This window comes from Macrobrachium nipponense, chromosome 11 (assembly GCF_015104395.2).
Source record: "Macrobrachium nipponense isolate FS-2020 chromosome 11, ASM1510439v2, whole genome shotgun sequence".
Taxonomy (NCBI): Eukaryota; Metazoa; Arthropoda; class Malacostraca; order Decapoda; family Palaemonidae; genus Macrobrachium; species Macrobrachium nipponense.
In genome coordinates this window covers 10,043,206-10,068,735 of record NC_061087.1, presented here as the reverse complement: position 1 = coordinate 10,068,735, position 25,530 = coordinate 10,043,206, and the positions used below count along the sequence as shown (strand labels likewise).

General features: G+C 44.7%; 1 long non-coding RNA gene across 3 annotated transcripts in view; it reads left to right on the top strand.

Moving 5' to 3' along the window:
* LOC135221946 (uncharacterized) overlaps positions 1-22,120 on the top strand; it is a 407,988-nt gene extending 385,868 nt beyond the window's left edge. For all 3 annotated transcript variants that reach the window (XR_010316144.1, XR_010316142.1, XR_010316153.1), the window contains one exon: positions 20,478-22,120. This is a non-coding gene — a long non-coding RNA (uncharacterized LOC135221946). The remainder of the gene's footprint in view (positions 1-20,477) is intronic.
* Positions 22,121-25,530: the final 3,410 nt, after the last annotated feature.

Sequence of the window (25,530 nt, the reverse complement as noted above, 5' to 3'; positions counted from 1 at the left end):
GGACTTGGCCAAGCTTTGACAGTCCTTCTGATTTGGTGGAGGGTGAGGTTGGACGGCATTCCTCCTCACCCGTAGAACTGGAGTACCTGACGTGTCCGAGCGAGGGGAAACTTTTATGTTAAACTCTGCACTCAGTGCTGGGTCTGATCTCGACGGACTGACGACCCTCAAGGCACTGGGTGTGGGGTGTATATCTGGGTAGGACTCCTAGGGTGCTATATCACCCTCTAATTGTGGCTCGATGGTGGATATGGGGCCAACCTGGACGAAGGTTCACACCATAGTCTGATGGATTTTTATTTAACCCCCTCTGTTGATGACTCTTGCCTGATTAAGGATTCCGCATTAGGCTCTCCACTCGACCAAACACCGTGACACTAGGGTGTAAATACTGGTGGTGTAAATGAAAATCTAAGAGTTGTGTATTGTAGTAACATAAGTGATCAAGTCGATTTTGACATATTACATAATTACATGAAACAGTTTGGCAAGGTAGATAGAATAAAATTACAAATTGTTAAAAGTCCCATCTCTTATGAAAGTTACATAACCTTTTGCAAAGTTGAATATGCCTCCAAAGCTCTAGAGAATCTGGATGGTAAAAATGTCTTTGGTTCAGTTTGCCATGCGAAGTTTTTTAATATAAACAATTTGGAAGAGGAGGAGACAGACTTATGTACCCAGCAAATTTGAGGTTGATAGCCAAAAACACCTGGCAAAAGATGACCCAAAATTGATTTGGCATGTTGCAAATTACAAACAGGACAAAGAAAACTTTTTAACAGCATGCAAGTATCTACAGAGGAGATTGGTGCCATTCCTAAAGGCAATATTAAAAGATATGGTAAAGGAGTCTTGATCAAAGCAAATAACGATATTCAGGTTAAGATGCTATCAAAATTCCAACCAACTGAAGATGGTAATATTTTATATGTATTTCCTCATTGATCATTTAACATTAAACGGGGTATAGTTTATAGCAGAGACCTATATGAGTTTGAAGAGGAGGAAATATTAAAAATGTGTCCTACATATGTCATTAAAATTAGAAAATTGAAAGACACTCAGCATGCCATTGAATTGACTTTCAACCTGCTCCTACTTACCGGAATAATATTTGATATAGACCACTCTCGGGTTTGGGGTTAAGCCATTTAAATATCGACCAACCCAGTGTTATAAATGCTTTGAATATGGTCACGTATCAAACTCTTGTACAAAACCAGGAAAGTGCTTTGTGTGCTCTGGTGAACATGTAAAGGACAACTGCAAAGCTGATAAATACTGTCTCCACTGTGCTGGCAATCATTCTCCCAATTGGAGGGCTGTCCCTCATATATTTTTCCAACAAGAAGTTGTAAACACTGCTCATAATAACTTTATCAGCATAGGAGAAGCCATACGCTTGGTTCGAGGTGCTAACAAAAGTGCTGGATCCTCATTTGCTTCCACTGTTATGGGAAATAATGCCTTACATCAGCATGCTAACCCATCATTAAAATAACACACCCTCTCAGGATATTTCAACTTCTGTGGTATGTAATGAACTTCAAAGTAAAGTGGTAAAAGCTGTGATTGATGAACCTCTCCCTGACCTGCAAGCAAATGCTGTCTCAGGGTTGAGCTCCTCGGTTAAGCCCAAAGAAAAAATAAAATCTAGAGGAAATCTTAACAAATCTTATGACAGTTTTCAGTCACCCCCAAAGTCAAAGAAATGTAGAACATCATCTCCTATAGAGTTTAAAACTCCAATTTCCAATAGATTCAATCCACTTGATGACCCCTTCCAGCCATTATCAACCTCAAAGCCATTGGAAAAGATGACTCAGTCCTGCTCAAATTTAAGTGTGACAGACCTCTCCCCTCAATCATATGCAGAAACAGCTACTTCTGAATGGAGGGAAAACATGCTGACTCACTAAATATAGTTAAAAATTTAGATAAATCTAATCTCAAACTGAAGAAACAGGATGTGCAGGAAAAATGTTCAAACTTCCCCTCATCTAATAAAAATAAAAGTTTCCCAGGCACCAGACTTAAGAGACTTTCAAATCCAAAAACATTCAGCTGTGTTACTTTGAAAACCCAGCTAAATAATGACTTGGCTGGGCACAAGAATCAAAGTTAAAATTCCAATTTAATATCTTGCAATGGAATTGCAAAGGCCTTAGGACTCGTTCTGAAGAGTTAAAATTACTGTTGAACCATCATGATCCAGGTGTAGTTTTCCTTCAAGAAACTAAGTTAGGCAACTCATTATACAATCCAGGATTAAATTATAAAATGTTTGTGATGAACCCCAGAGATGGTGATCGAGCTCATGGGGGGGTTGCAATTATTGTTAAAAAGTCTTTGCAACATACAAGTGTTCCTTTGAACACAAACCTACAAGCAGTCGCCATTCGAGCATGCTTTGAAAAAGAGATTACTATTTGGTCTATTTACCTCCCACCTAGGTCAGAAATTACTGAATGATATTCAGGCACTAGCTAATCAACTACCTCCTCCTTTCTTACTACTGGGAGATTTTAATGCCCATAATAGTCTATGGGGAGGTGATACCTTGAATGCTGTAGGTAGAACCATCGATGATTTTATCTTAAATAATGATCTCTCTCTTTACAATGATGGTTCAATGACGTTTCATAACATCTACAACAATGTCTTTTCAGCTATAGATTTAAGCATTTGTTCACCTGCAGTCCACTTGGACTTCAAACTGGTCTGTAGATGAACTTTTGCACGGAAGTGATCACTTTTTCCTACATTTAAAAGTATGCTAGAAACATACCTTCTGAATCTCCTATAAAGTGGAAAGAAAATGAAGCAGATTGGAGGAAGTATGAAGGAAGCTTTCAATTACATCAGGAAGTAGAGTCATTTGAGTCACACTTAGATGCATATGATTATTGGACCTCACTATATTGGATAATGCCGAGAAATATGTCCCAAAAACAAAGGGTAAACCAAGCAGGCCTGCAGTTCCCTGGTGGGACCAAACCTGTGGCAGACTGCGAAGAATAGTGAGAAAATGCTATAGGCAATTCAAGGCAAAACCCTCAGGAACAACGAAAACTACATACCAACGGGCCTTAGCCAAACAAAGAAAATATATTAGAAAAGCTAAAAAGGAATCTTGGCTCCACTATATAAATGGTATCAATTCTAAAACACCAGAAAGATTGGTATGGAAAAAGATTAAAAAGCTAAGTGGGAAATTTGTTCCATCACCTGCTCCTACTCTAAAAATCAATGATGTGCTTATTTCAAATCCAGCTGATGTTGCAGAAAAATTTGGTGAGCATTTTGCTGACATATCAAGCTCCAAAAATTACACACCACAGTTCAGTAAGATTCGAAATGCCAAGGTGTCAATTAGATTTAACACTGAAAATAATGAAGCATATAATGCTAAGTTCTCACTAAGGGAACTACGAGAGGCTGTCTCATCTTGTGAGTCAACAGCCCCTGGTGCAGATAACATAACCTACATGATTAAACATCTTCCAGAACATGCTAAAATATATCTAATGAAAATACTCAATAAGGTCTGGGAAATGGGCATCATTCCCCCATCTTGGAAGATAGCCATAGTAGTTCCAGTCATAAAGCTAAACAAAGATCCATTTGTTCCGACACGAGATACAAACCTTTCGGTCCTTTTACAATAGGAGGGTTACTAGCGGCAGCTGGATAGGTCGTAAGCTTTCGAACAAGGGGTTCGGTAGTTAACTGCTTGTCCGACAGGCGCGCGCGCGACTGGGAGGTGAAGAATCACTTTTGCTTTCGGCCTGCTGGCGTGTAGACGTGTGTATCATCGCTCTCTGCCGCTTCATCGTCGTTGCTTTCGCATGATTGTGTTTTTCTTTTTCTATTTATCTAGTGAAACTGAATTGTAAGTATACAATCATTTCATCTTTATTTCCATTGAATTCAATTGTGAATTAAAGGATCTTGGTTTCACCACGCCCTCCGATTACCCGAGTGTCGGGACTGAAGGGCATAAGTGCGGGAATTCATATTTCCCAGAAATGATCCTCGTATTGTGTATGCTCGGTGCCGAGGGCGGGAGAGCGCTCGCTCCGAGCCTTATATTTTGGTTGGAAATGTGTAGATGAAAATCGTAAGTAAGTACCCTTTTCATTTATTTTTTTTTTACCTGTGTGCTCGTTGCCGAGCGAATGCGCTCGGCACGAAAACTTATTCTGTATGGAAGTGAAATCGCAAGTACAGTATTCTTTTTCATTTTCATATATTTATTTTGATTGTATCAATACTCATTTTGGATCAGTTTCCGCTCTTACCCGGAAATTGATCCTTTCCCCTTTTTATTTGAATGAAGTGATATTGCAAGTGCAGTATTCTTTTTCATTTTCATATTTTATTGAGATTGCATTATTTACTTGGATCAATGTTTCCGCTCTTACCCGGGAATTGATCCTCCCCCTTTTTATTTTTTGTATGAAGTGAAATCGCAAGCGCAGTATTCTTTTTCATTTTCATATATATTTTGATTGCATCAATTCATCATGGATCAAGGTTTCCGTTCATAATCGGGAATGGATCCTTTTACCCATGCGCTCGGTACCGAGGGCGCAAATGCGCTCGATCCGAGCCCTTATTCATTGTGAAGTGAATCGTAATGCAAGACTCTTTTTCATTTTATTCGTTTTATTATTGATTGCATCAATATTTATTTTGGTTCAAGTTCCGCTCAGTCAGGGAATTGATCCTTATGCCCTTGCATTCGGTGCCGAGGGCACGATTGCTCTCAGGCTCTTTATTATTGTTGTTGGGTACATGGGTGCTGTGCGGGGGTGGGGAACGAGAATCCCCCACCCCCCACCCCCGCTCAGCTCCCACAGATGGCCCTTCCCCTTCGGGGGGGGGGGGGGGGGGGGGAGGGGGGGGGGGGGGGGGGGGGGAAGGTTATCTGGGTCCTTCTCCTTGCCCGATCCGTCGAGCGCGGGGGAGGCGCGCTCGGTGCCCCGATGTACAATTGTATTCGGGGTCTTCCGCTTGTTCGGTGTGGGGCTCGCCCCCCCGCGCGAGGGGACTTCCCCCCCCACTAATCACTACTACTGTTATTTCCGCAGGTGCTACTGCCACGAGGGTGGACCTTGGTGAGGTATGGGCGTCCTTCGATTTGCAGGGCGTGCCTAGTGTCCAGGGGCTGCTGTTCTATATCTGGGCCTGCTGCGGTCACCCATGGAGCGGTGACCACGACAACAATATCGACTCCAGGTGACGACGTCCCTCCTCACCTGCTGTACTCGCCTCACGTGGTAACAGTCTTGCCCACAGCCGCTGTGAAGTGCCGTTCGCCGTACATAGAGGGGGGCGTGCCACCGCTGCTCTTGGTTGCCGCGCTGCCGCGACCACACTTCCGCTGCCCTAGAGCTCGCCCCTGGACCTGCCGCCGGTACCAGGATGTTGCTGGCTGCTGCTCCACCTCCTGTGTTTCCGGTGCTGCCTGCCGTACCTGCCGATTCTGTGCTGACTGTCCCTGCAGTTGCTGTGCTAGCTGTCCCTGCCGTTGCTGTGCTAGCTGTCCCTGCCGTTGCTGCGCTGGCTGTGCCTGCTGTTCCTGAGATGCCCATACCTGCTGACGTCGTCCCTGTTCGTGGTGGTACTGCCCCAGACTTTGGTCTGTCTGTACAGGTGTGTCCGGGCCCTGTGGCTTCGGCTACAGCAGCCCCAGCTCCGCCCTGGATGGCAGATCTTACGTCTGTCCTGAGGAAGGTGACGAAGAAGAGGAGGAAGGTGTCGTCGTCGTCGTCTTCATCTTCTTCATCGTCGTCGGCTGCCGCCTCTTCCCCTTCGACTTCTAAGGCTTCACAGCCGAGGAAGAAGAAGGTTGCCTCCTCCCTCCTAAGAAGTCTCCCTCGAGAGCTTCTCGGGACCTGTCTCACCTTGGTGGGATGGGAGGGTTCCTTCCGCTGGTCCTCCTGCTCCTTCGGGAGCGGGACCCGTCTCTTCTTCCGCAAGGAAGAAGACTACGGGGACCAGAGGGGTACCGGCTAACACCGGTACTTCCTCGCCTGGTGTCAGGGGCTCTGCCACTACAGCAGGTTCCATCTCGGCCTCTCGTCCGCGAGAGATACCGAGTGTACCATCACCTACCAGTGACCTTGCAGCCAAGAATCAGGCGCCAGAGCTCGCTTGGCGCCAGGTTCACGGCACGGAGCGGAAGGCTGGTGAGAGCCGCTCAGGCGCCTCCCACCAGGCCAGCTCTCGCTCTTACGGCGATCAGCTGGCTACCCGGGCTAACGTGACGGTCTCTGACCGGCCACGTTCCGAGGCTGGGAAGAGGTCCTCCCGATCGCCGGTGCCAACCGTGACAGTGGGACAGTGGTCTTTGCAGGTAGCCTGACCGTCGCTCCCACAGGGAACGTGCGGGTACGGCAACCAGCAGCAGTTCCCCTGACACACGAGATCGGTGTCTCTGTTCTCGGTCCAGCCGTTCTCCCAGGGAAACGACTCGACTAGGCCTGCAGCTCGATCCCCACCACGGGTTGGCGATCGCCTGCAGCCCTCCAAGCACGCTGGTTCGGCCAGCGAGCGAAGGGGAGCGTCAGGTCTTCCTCACCCGTGCCTTCAACTTCCTCGGTTTACACCGGGAAGAGCGAGGCACAGCGCAGTGATCGTGAGGGGCACGCCCCGCACGATCCCGTCACGACGCCGTATGTATCAGGCACGATCTTCGGACCGACCAGGACGTACGCGCAAGTGGCAGGAGGAGACCGAGAGGGCTGTCGCTGTTCCCCCTCCTTAAGGGGGAGGTTCTCGGAATATGCTCTTGTTCGAAGGGCTTAACGGTCCTACTCTGCAAGATGCTGTGACTTCCGAGATCCAGAGGAACTTTGCCGAGGTTATGGCGCTGATTCGTCAGCACAACGACCTCGGGGAAGGATCGCCGCTCCCACCAGCAGAGCCACGTCTCGGCTCGAGTCGTTTTGGGGCCTGAGAGGGAACCCAAACCGACGGTGGGTCTGCCGCGATCGGAGCTTGCCGACTGTGTTGAACCAGATAGTCTCTCGTCTCCGGACAGAAAGGCTCTCTCAGTTCTGGCCGGACAAACAAGCTACTTCCACCTCCTCTACTGCGACAGAGGCGTTTCTACGTGTCTTCGGACACTGTATTTGAATACCCCTTCGGTCCTCCTGAGAGGTTTCGACCTCGACGAGGACTGGAATGAGTCGGAGGACAGTATTGGCTCTCTCCTGTCAGGTGTCGATCAGCCCCACCCAGACAACGTTCACAGTGGCGGCAGACCCTTACCTACAGTATGAGTTCGTAACCCTCCTCGGGAAAACGTTTTCTCCTGACGATACGTTTCCAAGGCTCTGAGAGGCCATCGCCGTAAGGCGATGGCTGCTCCTTTTCTTCTGCAACTGCTAGTTCCGCTGGGAAGGCGAGCGAGTATCCAATTCCTCCCCCATTCCCTCTCTCCTTACGGCTACGAGGGAAAGGGGAGGGATCCTACAGAGATTTCTCTGTAAGATCCCACGTTAGGGACTGCGCTACCGGGGGGACCTTCGGGTCCTACCTGACTTAAGCCCCAGTCGTTGAGGAGGGATCCTGCCCCTTTCTCGATTTCTACGGGAATTGAGAGGACCACCAGCCGATATCGTTTGACGAATTCGGTGGGGGTTTTCGCAGAGTGCTTAGAATTCTACGGAATTTCTAGCGCACTCAGAGTGTTCGAGTTTTTTACGATCTCCAAACACTTATGCGAGACCACGGTCCAAAGTGAGCGAGAATCCCCGATAATTGTTACATGATAATCGGGAACCTCGCATATGCTCGATTTCCTGTAATTTCTAGCATTTGGAAGAAGACTGCTGCTGAAAGAAGAGTATCTCACAGTAGGCGACTAACCTGGAATAGAGAAGAACGGATTGGAACATCCAGTTTGGCTTGAACTATCGTCTTCGGTATTCTGTTCACCATTGAAGCTTTCCTTTGGGAAAGACTTTTCCTTCACTCTCTTGACTAGAGAACGAAGGCGGTCTATCTCCAATCCTTATTCTCAATCCTCGAGGGGAAAAGAATTTAGGATGGAGGTCGTTGTACAGAACCTACAAATATACTACGTATATTACCCTCGCGACATGATTCTATTAACAGTTGAATTGTCCGGGGGGGTAGGCGCATACCGTAGTTAACTCTACGGTTTGTGACCGAGACGAATTGTATCTTAATTGAACTGCAACTCGGGGTTGCCTGCAACCTCCCAGCAGTTATCAGTTTCGATATTAGATACTTGGTATTGTCACAACAACACCAAATCAGCTTTTGTATTTACCGAAATCCGTTTCGTTTAAATATAATTGCTCGAGCATATTCTTTATGCTCGATGGTTCTAGCCGAACGCATTCCTTCGTGGAAGGGATTACCTGGCAACTCAGGATGACGAGTCACTGAGAGCTACTGCGTATTGAACTGCCTGATAGCAGCTCCGTATCAGCTAGGTCTCCGAGATGCACGGTCTGTTACGTCTCTCTCTCCCCTGGTTTGATTGACTACCGAACCGTATCTCTGCCCAACAATCATGGACATAGGTCTCTGATTAACGGGGATTCTCGCAATAATGAAGGACCATCTACTGCTGTGACGCTCGATTTCATCGCCTTCGACATTGCGAGAATTTTCAACAGATATCTCTTGGACTCTTTCATCTTTCTGTTTACCGCACAGTAACAGAAGTCTGTACTAGTCTCCCGCTGCATCGCACCGCGATAATGCGAATGATTTTTGCAGACATCTGAGTTTGTCTTCAAAATATCTCGTATTTGCAGGTGTGCAATTGTGCATTGTTCGCCCCGAATTAACAGATGTGTCAGAAGACATCGCCTACTCTCCGACCTGACAGCTCTACTTCCAAATGTTCAGCCCATGAGAAGCAGTTCTCCAGGCAGTATTTCCCTGTGTCTTCATTACTGAAAAGCGCTCCGCTTTCATTGCAACTACGATCCTCACCGGACAGTAATGAAATAGCGGTTAGCGTTCTCAGTCTTTGTAGCACGGGTTCAGAAACTTGAGAATCCTTCTCTCGATTCAGCTGTGAAGACGTAGGTTGCATTTTCTGTACACCTTCGTCTTCAACGACACATAGTGTTGTTTCTCCTTAGCTGAGAGTCAACTATACTATGAGATATCTTGCCATCAGGGACCTCGGTCTCTAGAAGGCAATTGACTTTCGCCTGTTGGGCACATGCCTTAAGAGAATCATCACCTCGCCGTCTGGCATCGGTGACGAACAAATTATTTGTTAAGTCTCTTGGCATAACCCTTTTAAGGCGAAGGTCACGTGACTTGCTCGGGTGCTTGGACAACTTGCCTCCTACCGAACGCAGTCAGTCGGCAGCTGTCAGAGCGCCCAAGTCAGTTACGAACTTCGCTGTGGACTTAGTTCGGTTGTTCCATAACAGTCTTTTCTTCGTCCTAACAGCTTGTCCCAGTACCCATACCATCGAGTGTCGGTGTCCTATCCACTACCGAGAAGAAGAACTTCACTGCATGGGGATAGGAGAATGTGAGACACTTCGCTGCAGACGGATAGACCAGTATGGGTACAGGACATCACCGAAGTCGAGAAGAGGGATAGGTCATGCGACCATTCCCTTCTTTTCCTCTGAGGGAACTGCATGACTTTTCCTGCGAAGTCAAGCATCCAGGGGATGGGGATCTGTGACGCTCGATTTCGTACCGAACTTCGTAGCGAAGACTCGGAACCCTTCGGTCCCTGACGATCGGTTCGAGTCCTTCACAATCCCCTCCCTAATGGACTTCACCGCCTTCGATGTGAAGGAGATGCTGCTTTGTCCGCAAGAACTTCTCCGTGGTGCAGGTACTAAAGACAGGGGTCTGGTCCAACCAGACCACATGCACCTCCTTCTACCTTCGGGATTTTGCCCACAGGTCCTTGGATCGTTTTCCTTGAGACCCGTGGTGGCTGCTCAACACGTTGTGTAGCAAGCATCGAGTCCTGGTGTGACTGTAAGAATGGATGAGTGAATGAGAGTGTGACTGGCTCCTCTTCCCATCTTTTTCTCCCCTCTACCTCTGGGTAGAGGGATACGGTCGTCACCCTGCTGGGTAAGGACGAGATGCAGGTGAGCTACTCAATAGAGCACCATCCTATCCCTTTCAGTAGGGATAGGAGTAAATATCCACCACTTCCTCCAACAAGGGGGAGGAAGTGGATGCCAACTTGAGACAAACCCATAATTTTATGATTGTCTCTTGCAAACAGGAACAAGTTCTTGCTTGCTGGTACGAAGAGATACGCTTGCCTCTCTCTTAGTACTTGGCCCAGAGGTCTGACCATTGATCTTGCAGTGCACACCCCAATCAATCGGACAGAGGCTTGGATCCCTCCCTCGCTCTTACGACCAGGGAGGCATTCCAGGGTTGGACGAACACCAGTCTGTTCACCAAAAAGACTCAGATTCCTCCCACCAATAAGTGAGTCTTCCTATTGTTAAAGGACCGAGGGTTTGTATTACGTACCGGAACAAATGACAATTTGTCAAAAATTGCATTTTGTTCATGAAACTTACCTGACAGATATATATATTGCTGTATTTTCTGAAGTCCGACAGAATTTCAAAACTCGCGGCACACGCATTGGGCGGCCAGGTGGTAGTACCCATTCCCACCGCTGGGAGGCGGATATCAGGAACCATTCCCATTTTCTATTCATATTTTTTCTGTCGCCGGTGCTGTAAACAACTGTTTGCAGTACCTCCGCCCAGGATTTTTGGATTTACTCGTCATTTAAGTATCTGGATTGTCTTTTGGTATTGATTCTGGATTGTTGGATTGGCACGCGCAATAGTGGACTGTTTTTTTATTTTGGATTGGCTTTTCTGTAAACGTGATGTCTGGATCAAGTTCAGTGAGTTTCAGAGTGTGTGTGAAGAGTGATTGTAAGGTGAGGCTACCTAAATCATCGGTAGATCCCCACACAGTATGTATGGGGTGTAGGGGGCATGTATGTTTGTTGGATGATCGGTGCAATGAATGTGAAGGATTGACCGATGATGGATGGAAGGTGTATGATTCCTATCGGCGTAAATTGGAGCGCGATAGGATCAGGTCTTCCTCCAAGAGCGGTTCCTCTAAAGGTAAGGGAAGTAACATTTCACCTGCATTAACCCCAGTAGAATTTGTTTCGCCTAAACCTGTGATGTTGCCTTCGGGCCCTGATTCTGTGTCTGGAGAAGGTAATGCCCTTTCTCTGATTTTAGAGTCTTTACGCACTAGAACGAAGTGTTAGCCTTAGAAACTGGCTCAGTGAAAGTGTGTGATCGTGCCCCTAGTGTTGTGGAGGGGCCGTCAGATCGGCCCCATAATGCCTCTAGGCCTAGACCGCTATCGGACTCCCAGGACTCAGGGAGTGGATATGTCGAAAGCCGCAAGAGGGTTAGGGGGCTCCCCACCGATCTGGCGTCCCTTCGGCAGTCCCTGTTGCAAGTTCCCAGGCTGCCAAGGAGCGTGCTCAGGCTCGCATCCTGAAGGACTGTTTTTCGTCCTCCGAGGCGCCCTCCCCGCACAAGGGGTGGAGCGCTCGGAGAGACTCGCGTCCATTGAAAAGGACTTTTCGTAGTGAGGACGCTTCACGTCCTCTCTCTCCAGTTTCGTTACGCTCTTCTCCGGATTCGTATGACGCCTTTCCGCCTTAGAAGAGAGGTAGGACGTCATCCGGTGAGGACGCTGAGAAGCGCTACAGTCGCTGTTTGGAGAAGCAGGTAGCTGTACCTGTGAGAAGAAAGGAGGTGTCCCCTTGCCCCTCGTCTTCTCGCAGGCTCAGTCCTGCTCCTTCGGTTGTTTCTTCGCCCACGAAGAACATCCTTTTGTCCCTTCAGGACCAGTTGTCTACTTTGATGGCTCAAGACTCGCCCAGCAGCAGTCGAGCCTAAACGGAGGAAGGACGTCAGGCTGCCTGTCAAGAGGACGAAGCAGTCTCCTTCTCCTTCTCCGCATTCGTCTCTTTCTCCTAATGCGTCTCCTTCGGTTCATCGACGATCTCGTTCACCTGGTAGGAAAGCTTGTCGTCAGGACGCTTTCTTTCCCTCTCGACGTCCTGGGCAGGCTGCTCGACAAGACGCTCGGGAGGATGCTCAACAGGACGCTTTTGAGGACGCTCGGCAGGACGCTTTCCAGGACACTTCGGAAGATGACAAGCAGGATGAGGACGTTCAGCAGGACGCTTGTGTGGACGCTCGGAGGGACGCTTTTCCTTATGATAAGGATTTCATAAGCGCTCAGAAAGACGCTTTGGCTTCTAAACCTGGTCGCTCTTGTAAGAAGCGTAAGGACGCTTCAGCAGATCGAAGTAAGGCAGTCTCGGTCGTCTCTCAGGACGCTCAGCGCTGTCAAGACGCTCTGCTTCCTTCGAGCAGTAGGGACCGACGGAAGGTCGGTCTCATTGAAGAAGCTTCTGCTTCCAAGCAGCGGAAATCTCTGATTAAGACCAGACCCGCTGGGCGTACGCCCTCTCCGGATGGGCGGTCTCCGATTCCTCTTAGGGAAGAAGGAGAGTTGAGTAGTCCGGCGGACTCGATTGAATAGGAGCATCCTTCTGTTTCGTCCGTCTCGGATTACAAAGTTCTTGTGCGGCTGTTACGTTCGTCTTTCGGAGACAAGTTTCAGCCTGCAGCTCCCAGGTCTCCACCCTCGCAGTTGTCGTCATCAAAGTCTTGTAAGACCCCGGAGTTTGTGGAGATGAAGACTTCTCTGTCCACCAAGAGGGCCTTCAAGAAACTACAGGATTGGATGGATCGAAGGAAGGATCAGGGCAAGTCGACTTTTGCCCTTCCTCCCTCAAGACTCAGTGGAAAAGGGGGCGTATGGTACGAGACCAAAGGAGATGTAGGTGTGAGGACCCCTTCGTCAGCCCAAGGGGATTTCTCTAGCCTAGTTGATGCCCAGAGGAGGTCCCTTTTGTCTACAGCCAAGGTTTCTTGGACACCTACTGAAACGGACCATCACTTGAAAGGACTTCTATGGACTCTCGAAGTTTTCAACTTCTTGGACTGGTGCTTGGGAGTCCTGGACTTGCAATCTAGGAGCCCGGACTCGCTAAGTCTGGGGGAGCTGTCCAGCGTGTTATCTTGCATGGACAAGGCCGTCAGGGATGGTTCGGAAGAGTTAGTTTCGCACTTCGGAACGGCGTTCCTTAAGAAGAGAGCTCTTCTATGCAATTTCACCGCTAGATCGGTTACGCCCGCTCAGAAAGCGGAGCTGCTCTTTTCTCCTCTTTCGAACCATCTCCTCCCCCAGACTATGGTAAAGGACCTGGCAAGTAGCTTGCAAGAGAAAGCTACTCAGGACCTCTTAGCACAGTCCTCGAGACGTCCAGCAGTTCCTTCTACGTCTTCCTTTGTGCGACCTCCTAAGAAGGTTAAACCCTTTGGTGGAGCTCCTCCCTCGAGGGAGAGGGCTTTCAAGAGGAAGAGCTTCCTTCAAGCCCAAAGCTACCAAATGAAGATCATGTCCTTCAGACACCAGTCAGAGCCAGACTGAAGTTTTTTTGCGGGAGCATGGAGAGAGAGAGATATGGACCCTTGGTCCCTCAAGATCGTGGAACAGGGGTACAAGATCCCCTTTTTGGATCCTCCAGATGATCGAGAAAAGAGCGGTGGAACAGGTCGTAGACCTGGGGTCACCAGGATTTTACAACAGACTTTTCCTGGTACTGAAGCAGTCGTCGGGTTGGCATCCAGTCCTAGACGTAAGCAGGCTCAATCTTTTCGTAGAAAAGATCAAGTTCAAAATGGAGACGCCTTAGTCTGTTCTAGGAGCCTTGAGACCGGGCGACTGGATGGTGTCCTTAGACCTGCAGGACGCATACTTTCATGTTCCAATCCACCCTCTTTCAAGAAAATATCTGAGATTCGTTTTGGGAAACAAAGTCTGGCAGTTCAGAGCCCTTTGTTTCGGCTTGAGCACGGCTCCGATGGTCTTTACCGTCATCATGAAGAATGTAGCGAGGTGGTTACACTCTTCAGGGATAAGAGTATCTCTCTATCTCGACGATTGGCTCGTCAGAGCGTCGTCAGAGGAGAAGTGTCTGAAGGACCTTCAGTTCACGTTAGCCTTAGCGAAGTCCCTGGGACTTCTAGTCAACCTCGAAAAGTCGCATCTGACCCCGACACAGTCCATCGTGTATCTGGGGATTCAGATGGATTCAGTGGCTTTTCGGGCGTTTCCGTCCCAGGAACATCAGCTGCAAGACTTAGAGAAAGTTTCAGCTTTCCTGGGGAAAGAGACTTGCTCGGCGAGGGAATGGATGAGTCTGCTGGGCACCATTTCCTCGCTGGAAAAGTTTGTTTCCTTGGGGAGACTGCACCTAAGGCCTCTCCAGTTTTTCCTAGCAGAGGAATGGAAGGCCAAAGAGGATCTGAATGCGATCTTGAAGATTACTGATTCAGTGAAAAGCCATCTAAGATGGTGGCTCGATCCTCAGAAGTTTCAAGAGGGCTTATCCCTAAATCTTCTGAGCCCCGACCTAGTGTTGTTTTCCGACACTTCCATTTCGGGTTGGGGAGCAACACTAGGAGGGGAAGAAGTGTCAGGCTCCTGGAGAGGGGAACAGGTATCCTGGCACATCAATGTGAAAGAACTGGCAGCGGTCTTCCTGTCTCTGTAGTTCTTCGAAGAAAAGGTGACAAGCAAAGTTATCCAAGTCAACTCGGACAACACCACAGCCCTCGCGTACTTAAAGAAGCAGGGAGGAACACACTCCCGGCCTCTGTTTTACCTGGCGAGGGAGATTCTGCTGTGGGCAAGTGCGAGAAATATCAAGATCCTGACGAGATTTATCGCAGGGGTCCAGAACATCAGAGCGGACCTTCTCAGTCGACAAGACCAAATCCTGCCGACAGAATGGACCCTGCATCAAGACGTTTGTCAGGAGCTATGGAAGTTGTGGGGACGTCCTCTGGTCGACCTCTTTGCGACGTCGAGGACGAAGAGGCTTCCTCTGTATTGCTCCCCGGTCCTGGATCCAGGAGCAATCGCTGTAGATGCACTGCTCTGGAGTTGGACAGGCTTGGACCTTTATGCCTTCCCACCATTCAAGATCATGAGAGAAGTGATGAGGAAATTTGCGGCTTCAGAAGGGACGAGGTTGACCCTGATCGCCCCGATGTGGCCGGCGAGAGAATGGTTCACAGAGGTCATGTCCTTCCTTGTAGACTTCCCAAGGACGTTGCCCTGGAGGAAAGATCTACTCAAACAGCCCCACTTCGAAAGGTATCACCAAAACCTCTCCGCTCTGGGTCTGACTGCGTTCAGACTATCGAAAAGTTGGCCAGAGCGAGAGGTTTTTCGAAAACAGCTGCAAAAGCGATCGCCAACGCAAGGAGGGCCTCGTCAAGAGCTGTTTACCAATCGAAGTGGGCTTCCTTTAGGGCATGGTGTAGAAAGGAGGGAGTTCCTCTTCCACGACCTCTGTGAGCCAGATAGCCGATTTCCTGCTATTCTTAAGGAATGTGCAGAAATTGGCAGTCCCAACCATCAAGGGATACAAAAGTATGTTGTCAGCAGTATTTCGGCACAGAGGCCTAGACCTCTCTGACAACAGAGATCTTCACGATCTCTTGAGATCGTTTGAGACCACGAAGATTCCTCAGGCGAGGCCACCTTCATGGAACTTAGATGTGGTTCTAAGACTTGATGTCAAGTCCGTTCGAGCCTCTACACGCAGCGTCTCTTCGTAACTTGACAAAGAAGGCTCTTTTCCTAACTGCTCTGGCGACGGCGAAGAGAGTTAGCGAAATACAAGCTTTTTAGTAACCAAGTGGGCTTCAAAGGAGACAACGCTGTCTGCTCTTTGAGTCCCACATTCTTGGCGAAAAACGAGAACCCGTCTAACCCTTGGCCCAAGAGCTTCGAGATAAAGGTTATGACGAGCTTAGTGGGCCAAGAACCAGAGAGAGTCCTGTGCCCTGTCAGGGCTCTCAAGTTCTACGTGCATAAGACGAAGGAGGTACGAGGTCCCTCAGGTAATCTTTGGTGCTCTGTGAAGAGACCTGAATTACCTTTATCGAAGAATGCTGTGGCTTTCTTTCTGAGGGACGTCATTAAAGAGGCTCATTCATCTTGCCAGAAGACTGATTTGAGCCTCTTGCGAGTGAAAGCTCACGAGGTCAGAGCTGTCGCTACCTCTCTTGCCTTCCAAAAGAACATGTCAATCAAGGACATCCTTGATGGCACCTTTTGGAGGAGCAATTCTGTATTCGCCTCACACTACTTAAGAGATGTGAGAACGATATACGAGGACTGTAGTTCTCTTGGACCTTACATTTCTGCAGACACAGTCTTGGGGGCTGGAGGTAGCTCTTTCCCTATCCCTTAGTTAGGAGTTAGGTTAGTTTTAATATGTTTTGTGTTTTGGGTGGTTGGTGAGATCTTGTGTGAAGATCTCCCATCCGTTAGGTTAACTTTCATGGGGTCTTTGTCTAGTTAGTCAGGTGGTGGTCAATTGCTTCATAGCCCTCATATGTAAGGTACGATGGTCTAGTCACGTTGTGGTCACGTCCCCGTTGACAGCATCCAGAGCGCACCAGCACTACAGGTCTCCACCTGGCTGGTAACTCTGATTGAGCAGAAGCAGGCTTAAGTGACAGTAATCACGAAGTCTACTTTGCTAACGGGTGAGGAACCAAGATGTATATCATCTACTTAATTTAGTTTCCTAAAAATCTTATTCTGTCTCTTCCCACCATCAGAAGGTGGGATTCAGCTATATATATATCTGTCAGGTAAGTTTCATGAACAAAATGTTATTGTTATAATACAATTAAGTTTGTTCATACTTACCTGGCAGATATATATAATTAAAGTGCCCACCCACCTCCCCTCAGGAGACAGTGGCACTGATAAAATATGAATAGAAAATGGGAATGGTTCCTGATATCCGCCTCCCAGCGGCTGGAATGGGTACTACCACTTGGCCGCCCACTGCGTGTGCCGCGAGTTTTGAAATTCTGTCGGACTTCAGAAAATACAGCTATATATATATCTGCCAGGTAAGTATAAACAAACTTAATTGTATTATAATAATAACATTTTTCCTAACTATACAAACCTGAGGTCCTTTACATATAGTCCCACCTCATGCCACCCCTCACTCTGCAACTTTTTGCATGGGCCTAAAGCAAAAGTGATTCTTCACCTCTCAGGCGTGCGGGCGCGCGCACGATCGGACAAGCAGTTAACTACCGTTCTCCCTTTGTTCGAAGCTTACGACCGTCCCAGCTGCCGCTAGCTACTTCCTATTGTTAAAGGACCTCAGGTTTGTATAGTTAGGAAAAATGCAATTTTCGACAAATTGTCATTTTCTGTCGGGAACGACGGAGTCTAAAGCTAAGTATATACCTGCCAGGTAAGTATGTACAAAACTTTATTGTATCATAACAATATTATTTCTCAGACCTGGCATGTTATGATAGCCAACATCACTCTAGTCACATCTATTTGAATGGGACATAGAGCAGAGGCAGTTGTTGTAGGACAGGAAATAGAACCCTCCTGTCCTGAGTTCTTTATATTTTATCACTGCCAACAAGCACTGTTCTGACCAAGAATTCTTTGGAACTAGTTGGTCTGTCTTATGGACCCTTGTGGGGACCATGATAGTAACTCCTTGGAGGAATAACAGCAGCTACCAAAAATAGGTTTTGTTACATATAGTGCTGTTTTTACTGCACAATTTTTCATTACATCTATTGTCTTGAAATGTTACATTTTATACTAAGATGCCACTGGTCCTCCAAGAAGTTATCCTGATAATGCCTCTGCTTCAAGAACTAGAGGATGTTCCTAACTTTCCCAAGCATTAGAATCCACATTCTCTTGAGTTGCGATAGTCTTAATGGCTGTTGCTTGAGGTCTTCTATTCAGTATATGTAATGTATACTTAAAAAAACTGAAGTTGTAATGTACAAGGTTGTTATTAGCAAAAAAAAAAAATCTTATTTACAAGGTTATTATGAGCAACATTGTGTGATGCAGTTTGCCCTGTACTGAAGTACGTACGTACTTTATTTTATAGTTGTACGCCATCAGTGTACTTTATTTGTAGTCATTACACACACACTCGAAGGCTTTAAATACAAATTAAAAAGGCAGCAAATAAGAAAAAATTCAAGAGGAAGTAATTTTCTTGATAATCTGCTAAGCAACTTTGGCTATCAGACTAGCTTAGAAATCGCCCTTTTGAAAAATCAGAAAAAGGGGAAAAAAATTGTTTGCACTAATATATCTTGGCTATCTCAGCTTTCTTCCCCAAGGTTTTCCCCAAGGAGTAAAGTAAGTTCTCCATATCAGTCATGAAGAATAGTGGTATGTTATCTTTATATATATACTATTATTACAAGTTATGTTTATTTTCATTAATTTTGTTTATACTTTTTAAATTTGCGGTGGAGGTCTTACAAGTTTATGTTTATTTTCATTAATTTTGTTTATACTGTTTTGTTACGTTTATTCTTTTTGTTTTCCTATCTTTTATTACTATTCAAGAGAGGCAAACTGCTTGTTTGGTATCAAAAGTAATTACCATGTATAGAATACCATTAGGTAGTTCAGCCGAAGTTACAAGGTTCAGCATTATAGACCGTTACAGCAGTCGATACCGAGAGCTAAACCAGAGAGGTTATCCTGACACTCGACCCAGAGTCACAAAGGAGAAGGGACAAGGGATAATACATATATAACTAGTCAGAGAGAGAGAGAGAGAATATCGGATTGTTGCCATTGTGTTTTGGTATTTCGTTGTCATGTCACATTGGGCATGATAAGTGTTGTTTTATGTTGATATTCTCTGTGTTCATTAGTGCCATTTCTATTTATATTCCTGTGTTTTGGAATATTGTCGTTAGTTATTACCAGTGGAGTTGGTATGGTTGCATATGCGTGCACGAAGTCAGTGGCTATATGTGTTGTCATTTCTGTAGGTAAGAGGTGTTCTTATTATATAGTCCGTTTCTTTACCCTTGGTAATTAACGATAGTTAGCCAGTCCATTTGCTAGTTGATATCTTGTACTGTTTGTATAATTGCTTGTTGGCACTTTATTAAGGAATACATTGATTCGTTGCTGCAGTGGTTGTCTTTATTATGATGGATCTCTCATTCTGATATATATTATAACTCGTTAGTTTACATCTTAGTTCTATTATAAGTATTATTGTGTGATAGTTCTATTATAAGTATTATTGTGTGGTGGTTTATTAAGTATCAATTCGTCATTGTGTATCATAGTTAGTTATACGTACCTTGTTTATGGTTGTCTTCGACGTACGTTAACTTTGATGAATCGTTTGGTACTTGCCTTCGGTACTTACATTAGTCCCGTTGTTTGTGTTCTTCTATTTATGATGAATCTCCTGTAAGACTGCTGTTTGGTGCCTCGTCTCTCGTACCTCATATATGCTACTTGTAATATATTATTATACTTTTATAAAGGATATCCAGTAAAGGCAACTCAGAGTATATTTAGGTTAACCATTTTATATCTGATATTATATTCCATTAATATTTAATTGCATTGTTATTACCATACATTTATATTGGGTTTTCTCTTGTCAATTGCAGAACCCGAGTATGGCGTTTTGGATAGTGCCGAATATATTTTAATAAATATACGTAATAAGTTTTGCCTTGCATTTAATTGCCCTCACTTGAGTTTGTGCTAGTAGGTGCATCCCACTTTACTATATTATATTTCTAGAGTATTTAACTACTCTCTTTTACACCTGTCATAGGTTCACTGTTGCCATTATCTAGCAAAGAACCTGGATATAAAATATCACATAAAATCTATGCACAGGCACGTAACAATATACTAAAGTAGTTTTATTTTCACCAGCAGTAGCATTTAATGAGCTGAATTATTTCAAGATGGAAATGCTTTAGTCTATAACCCTTCTCTTCTACAACATGACCAGGAATTTAATATTTATTTGATGTAGAGTCATACGAACTGTCAATGGCAATTTTTTAAATTCATCCTCGTGCATTTTAGGCTGGACAAAGATGACTAGTATGGACTGTTGGTTTGTAGGAGGTAGTTTTTAACAGTAATTCTTATGCATTGCAAAGGTAATTTCTTGGAAGAAAGTGGCACTTCATTCACTGCAGATCCAGCAATGACTGATTTTAAGATTCTCTGTGGATTGCCCATAACAGAACTGTAATATTAATGTATTTTGAGGGATGTTAGATGGGAGATGGCAGATCATAGACTTCTCAGTCTACCAGCAGGCAGATAAAGATAAAGAGATCATTTTCATGATTGAAATAAGAGGTGGTGGTAGTTACTTGGCAAGAGATCATTTTCATGATTGAAATAAGAGGTGGTGGTAGTTACTTTGCAAATATTGTTCAGTTATATTTTCCATTGTTGCAGAAATCAAAGGTAGATTTTCAGGTGAATTTTCATTGTGTACTGTATTATTACAGATTGCTGGAAAATGTGGTTGAAAGAAAAACTAAAAGGATATTACAAGGCTACCAAGAACTTGATAAAATCGTCGTTGAAGTCTAAACCACTTTTTCCTGGGGAATCCTTAGTTCAAGTAATGCACTGGTGGTCAAGGTGGGTTTTTGGCTTTATATTTATTATTACCTGTTTTGACTTTATTGAAAATAAACAATATTGTTTAAATCTTGGAGATGGAACTTTAATTCCAAAGCACCGTGAAGAATTATGTAAGAAAGTTTCTTATGCAACCCTTCATGAGCAAACTGATAAGAAGACTCCAGTTACTAGTGGAATTTATTTTCCATACCTTGCCCTGTCTTTAAGTTTTTCTTATAAATGTATGGAGTGGTTCTCTGTTCTTTGGGGTCAGGACCAGCGGATTAATAAGATAATAAACGAATGTTACTTAGATACCAGAGATACCACTAAACAGGAGAGGATGAAAACTTTTCTAGAGGCAAATATTGGGGGATTTCATTCTGTTTTTTATAGGTCATTAGCTGTCCATATATTTCTTCTTTTATTTGATATAGCTGCTTTGTATTTTCTTCATTACATGTGTAATGAGAAACTACATGTTGTTTTTCATTCATTATGGAAGAGAAACCATATATGGCATGGTGTATTAGATTTAGTATACCCATCTTATACAACATGTGAAATTACACCTGATATGGTTATTGTTGGAAGAGCTACAATAATCTATAGGTGCTATAATCCTGCAATGAAAGACTTCCAAAAGCTATTCATAATTATAGTTAGCATAGTTGTAGTGCTTGTGTCATTGTCATTATTGCAAGTGATTTATCTTTTGACTTGTATCTATCTTCCCTGTGTGCGAAAAGAACTTATCTCGCCTGGAGGTATTGCACCAGCAGCAAAAAATTTTGTATCAAAAAAGATATGTTTGGGTGATGTATTGGTCCTCAATACTTTTAGGATTCACTTATCTGGTCGGCATTACACTGAATTGATAATAAATCTTGCAAGGCACTTCCAGAGTAACGAGTCAGGAATCCAAATCGCAAAAGAAATCACAACTTAATTAGAGATGAGGTAACCTCAGCTATTCCCCATTTAGATCAAAATGTTTTTATCATTATTACCTTATTCTGGTAACAAAAGACTGGTGTGCTTTTGTTTTGTCTTTTGTCATTGTTTAGTTTACATTATTGCATAGATTTCCTATCTTAGTATTCATAGTTGTTTAATGTTGTTTGATTCGCCATGGTCATTAATTTTGTAATGATAATTTTGTGTTTTAAATTATAATGTAGGAATTATATGTTTGCCATTATTTTTTTACATGCAGATTTTAATGTTTAATGTGTAAACATTTTTGGTTCATGTGGTACTAAACTGTGTTAAGTGTTCTCATTGATGATAAAAAATTTTAATCCAGTAACTAGAAGAAACAACTTATTGATGACTGCAGATAATGTGTATCTGTTTTGTTTTTTTTGTATTATAATACTAACCAGAAAGGAAGTTATTTACTTTTAGAGAAATGATATGAGAGAAAAAATAATTGTTGTTAAAAGCATGTTTTATAATTTTCCCAAGATACAAAAGGCATTTTGAAATAGTATTTATAGTAAATGTTTAGTTTATACTAAAGAAAGTGTGTGTATTTTTTATACCATCTTATGTGTAATAACATGTACGTAGATGCTTCATATACAAAATAATGGAGGTTTAGTTATGTATCCAAACTTTGCTCAAATCTTTAATGTTTACATCACCTCGAGATTTAGTCAAGGAGTAAATAGAAAAGGGATTTTGACGTAGGAAAAATCTATTTCTGGGCGATGGGTTCATGTCGCCCTGTGAAATAATCCTTTAGACCATTATTTCTAGGGTAAATGAGCTAACACATACCAGAGAAAATAAAATCAAAGGTAAAGTCTGTATAACTGACTCGCTCACACTAATAAAAAGGAGAGTCTCGGTATGGAAACGGGCGAGTGAGACCACTACCACGAACCCGTAGCCATTTAGACATTTCCCCACCAAAATCCTCACCTGCAAGAGCCGAACCATAGGTAAAGACGGGCGCTACTACTACTAATACCCACACCACGCGGACAGCAGCGCCTCTAGTGGTCATCCTTGTTGTTAGATGCCAATCTTGGGCTGCAGGGCGGGTTAGATGCCAATCTTGGGCTGCAGGGCGGGATACAGGGGGGGTTTCACAGGGCGACACGAACCCATCGCCCAGAAATAGATTTTTCCTACGTCAAAATCCCTTTTCTGGGCTCAGTTCGTGTCGCCCTGTGAAATCGTACCAGAGAAACAGCACAAGATAAACCGAAAAGAGAGGTCTCAATAAAACCACAGGAAAAAAGCAAAAAGTATAATGGCATTAAATTTTTTCCCATAGAAACTAATAAATTATGATTTTATAATAGACTTAGACTACAATTAAAGCTAATACAAATAAACAATGGTAATATTGAAATTAGTGAGTAAAATATATGTACAGCACAAGAACTCACTAACAAAAAGCCAAAATATAAATAGACAATAGCAGTAATGTGCTCCTCTAGCATAAAAATAAGAGGAGCAACATTTGGTTAAATTTTTCAAAATATACAAACTGGTGTGGATGTCCCTAGCATAAAAATAAGGGACATTCCACCTGATACAATATACACTTTAGTGTGGATGTCCCCAGCATAAAAATAAGGGACATTCCACTAGAATTATCATAGCTGCCAAGGCTAGAGAATTATCAAGAGCTTAACAGTAGGGTACGCGACATGTTGGTTGAGGTAGGTAGAAAGGAGACCTGGATCTTTTTAGCTACAACTACTATGCAGAGTCAGGGGAAACTGTTTCCCGCTGCCACTGCTGAAAATTTTAAGGATTCCAAAGACTTTAAATAGTGACGCTTGAAGACTGTCGGCGATTTCCATCCAGTATATTTCTTAAGATCATCGAAATTCATGTGTTGAAAATAATTAATAGATGTTGCTACTGCCCTGATATCATGAGCTTTTGGGAATGATTCAGGGTTAGCTTGTTTAATGAAGTAAAGGATCTGCTGCCTGATCCCTTTAACTGATAAAGTGCCACCTTTTTCTCTCATAAAGAGAGGACCTGATGATCTAGAAGATGTCCTAGACAGAAAGGCTCGTAAGGTCATAACTGGACAAAGAGAAGGATCTTGGGGAAGTGGTATGACCTTCCAAGGGGTCCACCTTGCTAAAGGATCCTCATTTTTGGCTAAAAAACTCCGATCCGGGGAAAGTAAGACTTCTCCTGAAGGGAGAAAGTCAACATGCCCCACATCTCTGGATAGAGCCGACAGTTCTGAAATTCTGGCCCCAGAGGCCAAGCTTAATAAGAATAACGTCTTCCTTAGTAACATCATGAATGTGCAAGAAGAGTTGTCAGTGTCCGAAGCTAGCTTGAGGACGTCATTTAAGAACCATGAGACTGAAGTAGGGCTTTCAGAAGGTCTAAGTCTAGCACAAGCTTTGGGAATAGACGTAAAGTAAGATTCTGTCAAGTCTATTTGAAAGCCCATCTGAAATATTTTCTTAAGAGCTGATTTATTAGTAGTAATGGTGCTAGCTGCTAATCCTTTTTCGAATAAGGATCTGAAAAAGGATATAGCTAAATTCACTGTCATGGTTGTAGTGTTTGTCTCCTTCAGGAAAGATGCTAACTTTTTAACAGCCGCATCATACTGTCTCAAAGTCGATTCCCTTTTGTCTGATTCTAGGAAAAGGATATTCTGGGGATCGATACCTGCATCTTTTTCAGCTGCAAACTTCATGAAGTCCATAAAGTTAGGGTTTTGAGAATTCCTGAGGAAGCGAACACAGTCCTCATTTGTACTGGCTGAGATAGTTTGGGATTGGGAATCCTTTGAGAGCGAAGACCCAATTCCAGAAGCAGAGGGTACCAATTGCTCTTTGGCCAGTCCGGAGCTACTAGAGCTACTTGGCCCTTGAAAGTCCTGAGTTTGCTCAGAACTTTCAAAAGAAGATTCACTGGAGGAAAGATGTAAACCTTCTTCCACTGATTCCAATCTATGGACAAGGCGTCCATGGCATAGGCCAGAGGGTCCAGGTTGGGGGCCACATAGCAAGGGAGCTTGTGGTTCGCTTGAGAGGCGAAAAGATCTACTTGAAGACCCGGAACCCTCCGGCGTATCCACTGGAATGACACGTTGTCCAGGGACCACTCCGACTCTAGAGGAACTGATCGAGACAGGGCGTCTGCTATCATGTTCCTTACTCCCGCCAAGTGGGCGGAGGATAGATGCCATTTGTGTTTGTTTGCTAGAGAAAATATGGCTATCATGACATGGTTCACATGTTTTGATTTGGATCCTCCCCTGTTGATGCAGTGTACTACTACTGCGCTGTCCAAAACCAATTTTATGTGGGAGTTCTTTGGTGGAAGGAGCCTCTTCAGAGTGAGAAATACTGCCATGGCTTCCAGAACCCGGCTGAATTGAAGTGACCATGTTCCTTGGACCTTCCTGAATTGAGAGTATCCTCCCCAACCGGTTAGAGAGGCGTCTGTGTGTATAGTTAATGCCGGAGGAGGATATTGAAGAGGGACTGACTTGGACAGATTCTTCACCTTCGCCCATGGACGAAGTTGGTTGCGAAGTATTTGTGGGATCACTGACAACTTGTCTCGAGACTTGACATTTGCTCTTGAGGGCCAAACTTGATTTATATCTTTCAACCTTGCTTTCAGAAGAACGTCCGTTACTGAAGCAAATTGAAGAGAGCCCAGGATCCTCTCCTGGTTTCTCCTTGATGTTCTTTGGCATTTGATGAATTGCTTCACTGCTTTGGCTATTTCTTTCCTTTTGATTGCCGGAATTGACAGATTGTGGGAGGATAAGTCCCATTGGATGCCTAACCACTGAAAACGAGTCTCTGGGGTGAGCCTGGACTTCGTTTTGTTTATTTGGAACCCCAGATGTTCCAGGAATTTGATTACTTTGCTTGTAGCTCTCAGGCATTCCTCGACAGTTGATGCCCAAATCAGCCAATCGTCGAGGTACGC